Source organism: Tachypleus tridentatus, chromosome 7 (assembly GCF_004210375.1).
Source record: "Tachypleus tridentatus isolate NWPU-2018 chromosome 7, ASM421037v1, whole genome shotgun sequence".
NCBI lineage: Eukaryota > Metazoa > Arthropoda > Merostomata > Xiphosura > Limulidae > Tachypleus > Tachypleus tridentatus.
The window spans coordinates 18040138-18051982 of NC_134831.1; the positions used below are offsets into that span (position 1 = coordinate 18040138).

Sequence of the window (11845 nt, forward strand, 5' to 3'; positions counted from 1 at the left end):
TTGTATAAAGTCTTTTTGAGTGTATATAATCTTTACTGGAGCAAAGTTTTAATTATTATTATCATGTTCTGATCCTTATCTGGAGCAAAGATTGATTTATCATCATAATCAGATCTTTATCTGGAGCAAAGCCTTGGCTGCTCATCATCATCATATTCTGATCCTTATTTGGGGCAAATCTTTAATTGCTTTTTGTCACCATGATGTTGATAGATGGTGTGAGTTATTCTCTCTAGTACATCAGATTTTTTGGCAATTGATTTTCTTCAAAGGAAACTTTAGTTTAATATCCCCTGCTATTTATCTTCCTGGTATTTGTCATATTTCTTTGAATCTGATATTCAAAACTTGTGAATACTTATAGGAACAAAAATTAAGAACAAGTATTAAACCAATAATTATGCGATTTTATATAATTCATAAAAACTGTGGTGTTTATTAGTGAATATTTAGTTTGATAAACATTCACTGTGGAATTAAGAAAAAATAGCGATTTTCTACAAATTAGACGAAAATTATTATGTAATGCTGTTGTGATGTTACATTATAAAACAGGTATCAATATTGTGGTTGATATATATATATATTATTCATATATTTTCACCTTTATTGGACGTTGGCACGTTGATATTAAGTGTAAATGATAAAATGATGTCTCCAGTTGATGTTTTAGCCAAAACTACATATATGTAACTGGTAATCAGTGATTTTTGTTCGTTTGTTCGTACAGCCCGGGGCTGATATAAGTACACGACAAGCAGTAATTAAAGATATATTTCCAAAGAAGGTTATCATTTGTAGAACAAAACAGTTTCAGTTGCCTGTTATGAAGCCACAAGTGTAGAGGACGACGTTTCGAAAGTCTTCCGCCTTGAAGTTTCATCATGAATACTATGCCTAAACAACCTGTCAAAGAATACTGTCATATCAGCTTGTCGACATGTTTATGATTTCTTGTTGTAATCGTATCTCCTAACGGGAGGGGATAATGAATCTATTTCCGAAATACTGCGATCGTTCTTAATTGAGAGAAGGAGACGATCTATCACACAGGATAGTGGTTCTCTGGATTCATCTATCCTTGACTTTAGTTTCTAGTTATTGCAATGTACATGATGAATTGTGGCTGTCAGAGAATCCTGCACAACATCAGTCTCTCAAGAAAATGATACTGCGTTTACCTGAGGTTAAAAATAGTTGAAGATTCTGGATGGCTTTTCTTTGACACCTTTATCACTGGTAAAGGAAACAGTCAATAATGGAAAACACGTTGGTTACTTATATAAATATATATATATATACACACACATACACATACATACACACGTACATCAGGGATAATCAATAAATTTAACCTTTTAATGGAGTGACCTTTTTATTCTGGTATTTGATGTATGTTCTGTTATCAGATTTAAGAGTGAAAAATCGTAATAAGTATTTGTAGTGGTCATCATTCAGTAACACTTTCCAAATAAGATAAAGTTCATTATTTAAATATGCTAAAAAGATATGATTTTATTTTGCGAGTGGAAGCCTTCAAGAACAAATTTTATAATAATTATTATTTTTTATTAAAGTCATGCAACATTAAAAAAGTTTTCGGTATTTCAAATATTACTATATAAACTATGCTTGGTTTGTTTGTTTTTGAATTTCGCACAAAGTTACTCGAGGGCTATCTGCGCTAGCCATCCCTAATTTAGCAGTGTAAGACTAGTGGAAAGGCAGCTAGTCATCACCACCCACCGCCAACTCTTGGGTTACTCTTTTACCAACGAATAGTGGGATTGACCGTCACATTAACCCCCCAATGGCTGAAAGGGCGAGCATGTTTGGTGCGACCGGGATTCGAACCCGCGACCCTCGGATTACGAGTCGAACGCCTTAACACGCTTGGCCATTCCGGGCCCACACTATGCTTTGAAACGTACAAAGAAAATAATACACACGTATGGGATTAAAATATGATTAATCAAAACCAATAAGTCGCCACGGAATTTTAATGAGACATTTTGGGCCTTTCAAAATTTTATATTATCGACTCAGAATAAATCACTGAGATAAATGACATGATACTTCAACAGCCTTGAAATGCTTAGGTTTCATCAAGTATAACTCGACATTCAAAAAGTGAAAGATACGTGAAGGATAAACTAGAACTGAAAGCTATATTGTAATACTTATGTTGCGTCAAATGCAGCATGACGTTTGTTCTCCAGTGAGAGACAGTGGTATGACCGCGGACTTACAACGCTAGAAATCGGATTTCGATACCCGTCGTGGGCATAGTACAGATAGCCCATTGTATAGTTTTGTGCTTAATTACAAACAAACAGAAACTCGACCTTTAAAAGGTCGAAGAAACGTAAAGGATAAACTAGTAAGGAGAATGATAAAAATACAGTAAATATTTCACAGGAATCCAAGTGAAATAAAAATGTTCACGTTTTAAAATCTGTAAAACTGAACTTGCACAAAAGTACGATTTTCGAGGTCATAAGAAACAATGTTCACATGTGGCTAAATCAAGTTTTTGAGCCATTGATTGTTTTTTTCTTGTTTGTTTTTGGCATATCGGCCAAAGCTACACGAGGACTATCTGAACTTATTTATGAGTTAACATTTTAGTTGCTTTATAGCTTCAGTTACTTGATGGATTCGTAACTCGTTTCTACATACGCTATAACAATTATGAAAACGTATAGTTTGTGTTTTGTTTTTGAATTTCGCGCAAAGCTAGCCGTCCTTAATTTAGCAGTGAAATACCAGAGGAAAAGGAGATAGTCATCATCACCCACCGCCAACTCTTGGGCTACTCTTTTACCAACGAATAGTGGGATTGACCATTATATTATAACGCCTCCATAGTTGAAAGGGCGAATATGTTTAATGTGACAGAGATACAAACCCTCGACCTTTGGATTACGAATCGACTGCCCTAACTACCTGGCCATGCCGGGCCTGATCAGAAAGCAGTAGACTCATTTAATACTATATACATTTGCAGATGATTGTATTATAAGCTTTATCCAAATCTCTATTTTGAGGCTAAAATCACTTTGTCGTAAATAACTCTTAACACCTTTTGGCTCAGATAATAGAAACTCAAAATCAGGAAACACACTTTGGGTGAAACTTATGTGTGCGTTATTGTGTGAGCAAACGTCTTGTTAAAATAAAAGCATAAACATACTTGATATTTTTTTGTCTTTAAGAAGAGACTTTAGAAAATTTATAATAATAAAAACTGAGGTACTATACCTGTAATTGGCATACCACAGTTAGCTCATTAAATGGTTTTGTGCTTAAAAACAAACAAAAAAAACGAACTAAAATCTAAGAACAATCAAACGGTATGGAAAACTATACCGAGAAAGATCAAGACAGTTTTAAAAACGTTTTTTTTCTTTAAAATTAAAAAATCAACATTTCTTAAATCAAAACTTCAAATAAAATAAACTGATATGATTTAGATTCATTATACACAGCAAAAAATATTAAACGTTAAATTAAGCTACAAAATCTGTAGTACCCAACTGATTTGTAAATTAAAGCTACAAAATCTGTAGCACCCAACTGATATTTAAATTAAAACGACAAGATCTGTACCATCTAACCGATTTTAAGTTAACACGACAAGATCTGCACCATCTAATCGATTTTAAGTTAAAACGACATGATTTGTACCACCCAACCGATTTTTTAAATTCAAACTACAAGATCTGTGGCACCAAACTGGTATTGAAATTAAAAGAACAAAATCTGTAGCACCAAACTGATTTTTAAATTATAACTACAAGATCTCTATGACCCAACTGATTTTTAATTTAAAACGACAAAATCTGTAGCACCCAACTGATTTTTAAATTAGAACTACAAGATCTCTACCATCCAACTGATTTTTTAAATTAAAGGACAAAATCTGTAGCACCCAAGTGATTTTCAAATTAAAACTACAAGATCTGTACCATCCAATTGATATTTAAATTAAAACTTCAAGATCTGTACTATTCAACTGATTCTTAAATTAAAACTACAAGATTTGTACCATCCAACTGATTTTAAAGTTTAAACGACAAGATCTGTATCTTCAACTGATTTTTAAATTAAAAGGACAAATTATGTAGCACCTAACTGATTTTGAAATCAAAACTACAAGATCTGTAGCACCCAACTGATTTTTAAATTAAAGTTACAAGATCTGTAGAACCTAACTGGTTTTTTAATTAAAACGATAAGATCTGTAGTACCAAACTGATTTGTTTCAAATTGATACCTTGAGGAAGTCTATAATGCTTTTTAGCCTATAATGCTTTTATTATTTACTAAGTAGTTATACTTTGTATATGGACTCTCATTTGAAAATCGTTTCTTAAACCGATTTTCGTAAGTAAAAAGTCCAATGTTTTACTTGGTTTATCATAACATATGCAATATTTATCAAGTTAAAACTATGGACTGTAATTAATACTAATGCAATTGATGAGATGTATAAAAAAAAAAACACTTGCGGGGCTACTCAGAATTAATACAATTTTGGTTTTTGTTTTTCAGATATTTTGTTAACTTGCAAGTGGAAGAGTATACGTCATTTGTTTTGGATATCCGATTGGAACAGTACTAAAAAACAAAACAAAACATAATGGAGTACATGGACATTGAAATTGATGTTCAAGACTTCAGTTCCCTGAAGGAGACACAGTATAAAAGAACGACACCTTCAGTTGTCAATGTCCTAAACTCAACCCTGCTGGAAACGAACATTATAAGTAATTTCACTGTTTCCCAAAACATCAGCATACACGAAGATCTAGATTATGATCAAGCTGAAGAAATGGAACGAATTCTCAGTATATTGGTTCCAGTTCTCTTTGGTATCATTGTTGTTGTTGGACTGATCGGTAATTCTCTAGTGGTTATTGTTGTCCTATTTAACCCCCAGATGAGGTCAACTACCAATCTTCTGATCATCAACCTGGCTATGGCGGACCTCCTCTTTATAATTTTCTGTGTCCCTTTTACAGCATGGGACTATTCTCTTCCGTACTGGCCGTTCGGTGACATCTGGTGTCGTATCGTCCAGTACCTAGTGTTTGTGTGTGCGTACGCCAGCATTTACACTCTAGTTCTAATGAGTTTAGATCGCTTTATGGCCGTCGTACATCCTATTACATCAATGTCTATCCGCACGGAAAGAAACGCTTATATCGCCATAGTTATAACGTGGTCCTGCATCATTGTCGCTTGCGTGCCAGTTTTACAAGCTCATGGGCTAATGAATTATATGTTCAGAGAGAAGGAGCATTCCGTGTGCGTGTTCCTCGCCGACGAGGGATACAACCACGTGGCATTTCAAATCTCTTTCTTCCTGTCTTCTTATGTTATCCCTCTGGTCTTGATTTTGCTCTGTACATGCTCATGTTGAAACGGCTATGGTTTCACGGAGCACCAGGAGGTAAAATGAGCGCAGAGAGCCATAAATCAAAGAAGCGAGTCACCCGGATGGTTGTGGTTGTCGTTCTGATCTTTGCAATTTGCTGGTGTCCCATACAGATCGTTCTGGTGCTAAAGAGCTTGAGAAAGTACGAACTCGAAGCAAGCACCATCGCTCTGCAAATCTCTTCTCACATCTTGGCTTACATGAACTCCTGCGTTAATCCAATTCTTTACGCTTTCCTTTCCGAAAATTTCCGGAAAGCCTTTCGCAAAGTGATATCCTGTTACGCCCGACAAAACCATCCTTGCAGACAAACCTTCGAGCGTGTAGAACGGGAAACAGTAGGAGGAACGTACACGTCTAAGAGTACCAAACTAAATAATGATATTTTGTAAGTGCCACTAGCACACTTACGCTTCTATGTGGGTTTATTACCCATCTTTTCTTCGGAAAAAAAATATTTGGATTTCCCTTAGGACTAAAAGTGTAACCAATAATAACAAAACGCAGCTTTCGGTCTCTCATGATGAAACCCACCCTACATCTCCAAGAAGGAAGAATACTGTAGTAACCTCCTATCATTCCAGCATATCCACACACACAATGATAACGATCGCATTCATGTTTTGCAAACTTAACACATATTCTGCAGAATAAACGTGACTAATTAGGTATTGTCGCGCGTGATTCTTATACTTTGTGCTACTTGGCACTAACACTGTGCTTTAACAGCACGATTTGTAGGCTCTCGTCACAGAACATTCATATCTCTATAAAATAAGAAAGATTGTATAATTTGTGTTAAACGAATTCGTGCGGTATAGTTCAAGAATGATTCGTATATTTCATTCTAAATATGCACATTTTAAGTATTATACGAATTTTTAAATATGACAGTTTCTTGTATTAATTAATTGTGTTGTACGTTCCGTATTCTGAATATGACGTATTCATTATATTTCAAGTGTGATGTGAATCGTTCATATACTAAATATAACAAATTCGTGTATTTATCAATCGTGTTATATGTAAGGTATTATTAATATAATTAATTCATTATACTTCAAGCGTGATTCGTAAATTCTACTTTGTGCGACTGCTTGACTATTTTTCACATGGGACTTCAGAAACAAAGATCCTACGATTATAATGGAAATGGCATTTCTTTCTAAAAGATGTAAGTTAAGACAACAATAGAAGTGTCATTTCTATCACTATCGACGTCTTTTTATTACTACCAGCCGAGACGGTGGAAGTGTTAAAAATCCCACATCTTCTCTTTACTGGCATTCAGTCACGTTTGACCAAGATGTGTCGTTATTACAGCGACACTAATCTAACGTGATAAGCACAACTCCAGACACAACAAGAATTGGGACGCATAAAACTGGACCTTCGTAAAAACGGCTGCATTTAAAGCAAATGATCATATATCATCATTACGAATCGCACTATAAAATGAACATGAGTGAAACAAAATCCTGAATTTTACTGAAAGACGTTTTTCAGATTGTTTTACTGACAATGACTCTACAATACAAAGAAATTGTAAAAATGTTTATAAGAAGCTGCGGTAAATGAAACATCTTACGTCACTATTCACGAGGTTTAAGTGATGGTAATTTCTTTAACAACCTTCTTTTGAGAAGGGTTCACGAACACGTTTGTCTAACATTATAGAGAATACAGGGAAACGTTTATAAATCTAGAGTAATTCTGCAGTGAAATTGGTTGGAAGTATAAAAATAAGTGTAAAATATTCAGATGTGAAGACACTGTGTAACCACACTTACTACTTCGTGTAGTTACCGTTGGGTAACATTATATTCTGGATTTCTTACACCTTTGATTCAACGCTTATGATCAAGTGTCCATCATAAAAAGTGACATGACAAAGAACCTTGGGTTCAACTTATTGAAATGTAATATTTAAATGCTAGAAGGATATTAACTTTGATTTCTGTGGTGTCTTGGTAATGACGCTTAAAACATGATTATTGCTATACTGACGTGGTTCGTGTTGGGGCTCCACAAATGACGTCAGGCCAAAGCTCGCTTCACTGTTTGTGCACTGCTCTCTGATTTGATTTTTGTAAAACACGTAATGTCGTATAAAGTATTTATTGAGGATGTTAACTTAGTAATTACATTATTTTGTTTGCATCTGTTTGAATAATATCATTTTTAGGACAACAAATATCAGAAAAAAAGATTATAAAATTATGTTAGATTGTAACTATATTATAACAAAGATTATAAAATATCACACCAACACTGTTGTGGGTTTTCAGTACTGTTATATTATAGTAGCACATTTTATAAGCTATAGGCCTCGCAAACATTTTTTACTCAGTTAAAATGTTGTTTTTTTCGTTGTATCAGTTGGTAAAAAGTTATTCTGTTACCTCTGACTCTATGTTGTTAACAGTTGTTCTGTATGTAACGCAGTATAATTGTTTCTTAGTAAAGTAAATGCGTTTTGTTCTGTGTATCAGGTTGTGAATGCTCATTTTGTTGATGAAGTTCATACATGAACGTCTTTATTCAGTACGAAGACATCTTGCTTGACACTCGGAGGACTGATAATATTTCAAACAAATATTCTATGAATATTTACGTAAAGTAACTCGAGTTTAAACTTATTCTATTTAAGAATGGAAATTAAATTTTATTTATTCAGTTAATTACATAAACCAGAAAACCAGACATCACACATAACTACACTTCAGTAATAGTTTGTTTTACATAGTCCAGAAACCAAACATTTCAGTAAAACTTTGTTTTGAAAATAGGGAAACAAGACATTAAACTAACCTACTTTTCAGTGAAACTTTGTTTTATACGAGACAGAAACCAGATGTTAAACGAAACTACTGTTCATTAAATTTTGTTTTACAGAAACCTAATATTGCTTGAAAATACTGTTTAATAAAATTTTCTTTAATATAATTTAAACTGGCTCTTTTCCGAGAGATCATCTAATGACAGCCAGAAGATTTAATTTTCAAATCCACACTGTAGCTTCCAGCAGTGTAGCGCTACGTTTGTGGATTTACAGTGCTAGAAAACGGGTTTCGATAATCGTGGTGGGCAGAACACAGGTAGCCCATTGTGTATCTTTGTACTTAATTACAAACAATGTCACCCACACTGTAAGATAGTTACTGTATTTAAATTTTATACTAATGTTAACTACGTGACATCCCACCCGCTAGAACAAAAATAAATATTTTTTTCGTGAACATTTTGATCTAAAAAGGTTACTTTTATGTATTTTTTTTCCATAATCAAACAATACGTCTATTCTTGAAACTTCCATAGTATTGTTGTTGTGTTTTTTCACAATTTTAAAATATCATCTAATTCAAGTTTTTATCTATTTGGTTTGTTTGTTTATTTTGAATTTAGCACAAAGCTGCACGAGGGCTATCTGTACTAGCCGTCCCTAATTTAGCAGTGTAAGACTAGAAGAAAAGCAGCTAGTCATCACTACCCACAGCCAGCTCTTGGGCTACTCTTTTACCAACGAATAGTGAGTGTGATTGACCGTCACATTATAACGCTTCCACGGCTGAAAGGGCGAGCATGTTTGATGCAAGGGGGATTCGAACCTTCGACTCTGTGATTACGAGTTGAGTGCCTTAATCACCTGGCCATGCCGGGCATTATCCATTTGAAACTGCTTTAACAAGATAATTTTGGCACGATCCCTGATAATTTGTTTTTGTTCAAACAATGCGGGTTATTCAGTGTTTCACTAAACAATCGCAGGTACTATAAAGCTATGAGCTCGATTAGCTATATAACATACTAACCTAGATTAATCTATGTATGAGAACATATCATTGTATATTGTCCTGACTTTAAATTTAATTTATGTGATTAAGTTAGGATTTAAAACTTGTAATGTCAGGTAGTCGAAATCACTTTGTGTCCGTTAAAGAAACATTATTTTTTTCAACATAAACCACTCGTTCTTTAATATGTATTAATACAGTTCAATCATACATTTATGGAAATAAAACAGTTACATAAATCTGTACATGTATCCGTGACTTGGAAAGGTCATGTGGTAAAGTAAAAATACTCGACTCGTAATCCGAGGATCGCTGGTTTGAGTCCCCGTCACACCAAACATCTCGCCCTCTCAGCCATGGGGGCGTTAAAATGTGATGGTTAATAAAAGAGTAGCACAAGAGTTGGCGGTGGGTGATGATGACTAGCGACCTTACCTCTATTCTTACACTGTTAAAATAGGTATTGCTAGCTCAGATAGCCCTCGTGTACCTTTGCGCGAAATTCAAAACGTATATATGTTTAGCGACGCTACAGTTTTAATAGCATCAAATGTTTACTTCGAAATAATAAAGAAAACATATTGCTACTAAAAATCATGACTACAACATGTTATTATAAATGTAATTAGTTTTGAAAAAAATATAAATATCTCATCGTCGTTTACTTGTAATTCTGTAAAAAATTCTTTCATTATTCTGACAGTTTTATAATTGCTGTGTTCTGGTTGAACATCTACGAAGAACAGAACATGTATCGAATGAAACTATCATAAAGTTTTAGAATTTTTAAGGTTTATGTATTATTGTGGATGTACTGTTAGACATTCTTAAAGCTTTTTGTATAATTTTAATTAGACGTTGAAATTTACATATCACAAGTTGTCCTAAATGTCTTAGAAATCTTGAATTAGTTCAAACCTCATTAAATATGTATACGTTGAAATTATAATTTTCTTTTATTATTATTGTGAAATACAGTTGTTTGTTTGTTGTTTTTTTAACTTCGCGAAAAGCTGCACAAGGGCTGTCTGCCCTAGCCATCCCTAATTTAGCAGTGTAAGACTAGAGGGAAGGCAGCTAGTCATCATCAACCATCGCCAACTCTTGGGCTACTCTTTCACCAACGAATAGTGGAATTGACAGTTACATTATAACGCCCCACGGCTGAAAGGGCGAGCATGTTTGGTGGGACGGGAATTCGAGTTGAACGCCTTAATTCACCTGGCCATCCCAGGCCTCTAGGTGTTGGTAGTAATCCATTAGTGTATTATATATGTGTTTAATCAACATCAGCATATTAGGTTCAAGGTAAAAATACCCTGCTTTCCGTAGCATAATCAGTAATTCATTACAATCCCTAACTAAAAATAAGATAAAAAGGTGAAAATGTTTTCAATAAACGTATCTCTGCTATGAGAAGCTTATCCAAACTTGTATTTTGTTATCACTTGAAGGTAGATATTTCACAATGATTATTGGTTGCTTGCTGGTCGTTGTTGTAAATCAAAAATGAACACAATGGGCGAACTGTGCCCTTTCCACCACAGGTAGTAAAACTCGATATTTATCGTCTTAAGCCTAAACTCTGATCAGCTGTTAAGCTTAAATGCTAAGCAGCTGTTAAGCAGCATGACTTATGGATTTTAATTCATTTTCTCTGTTTATAACAGCTTGTTTGATTTTTAGTCGTAGAAACTTAACAAAAGTGAAGGTAAAAATTGAGTAGTATAAATTGTATTTATCCAAATATTTATCTTATATATTGAATAATTGGTTTGAATATGTCTGTATAAATATAATAGTACCGTTCCTTGTGTTTTTGTTGTTGTTTTTTTAATTTCGCCCGACGCTACGCAAGGGCTATCTGCGCCTGTCGTCCCTAAAACTAGAGGGATTACTCTGTTATCAACAAATAGTGAAATTGACCGTCACATTTTAACGCTCTCACGGTTGAAAGGGCGAGAATTTTTGGTGTGACGGAGACTCAAACCTGCCATCCTCGGATTACAAGTCGAGTGCCTTAACCACCTGGCCATGCCGGGCTTGTTTGTTGTATGTCCATGTGACAACTTTATTGGATTTGGAATGTATCTTAACCAAATTTGGTATGGAGTCCCATTAGGTCCATGAGGAGAAAGATACAAATTTTAAGTTTTGCTTTTTATGAATTTTCTGGGCATTTTTTACGTTTATTACCACTACTTTGTCCTGTTTTGACGGATCTTCACAAAATTTGGCATGACAATCTGCTCATGCGGAGATAAATGCAAGTTTGCGGTTTCACATTTTGTGCTTTGCACTTTTTATGGGTGCTTTTGCGTTTTCTACAATTGCATATAAGGGAAGCAACTTTTCATGTCCTAAGATAACCTTTCATTAATCACATATTTGTTTACTTAAATTCCGGCCAGAGGACGGGTACTCCAGCTGCGTTTACTATTTCTTAATCAAGCTTTATATTACATTTAAGAGTATATAAATAATAATTTTATTATTCATAATTCTGAAAAAACTGCTCTTTCTCAATTGATTTTCATTATAGAAATTTGATTGCCACGTTAAATGCGTATACCTCAAAAAATGTTGCACAAACGTTCGTATTTTGTAAGTT

The 11845-nt window shown here is 34.3% G+C and overlaps 1 pseudogene across 1 annotated transcript in view; it reads left to right on the top strand.

Annotated features, from left to right (window-relative positions):
- The window catches only part of LOC143255225 (allatostatin-A receptor pseudogene), a 32079-nt pseudogene extending 24212 nt beyond the window's left edge, over positions 1 to 7867 (top strand). Inside the window, exon 2 of the transcript XR_013030471.1 lies at positions 4555 to 7867. The product of XR_013030471.1 is annotated as an allatostatin-A receptor pseudogene (transcript). The remainder of the gene's footprint in view (positions 1 to 4554) is intronic.
- Positions 7868 to 11845: the final 3978 nt, after the last annotated feature.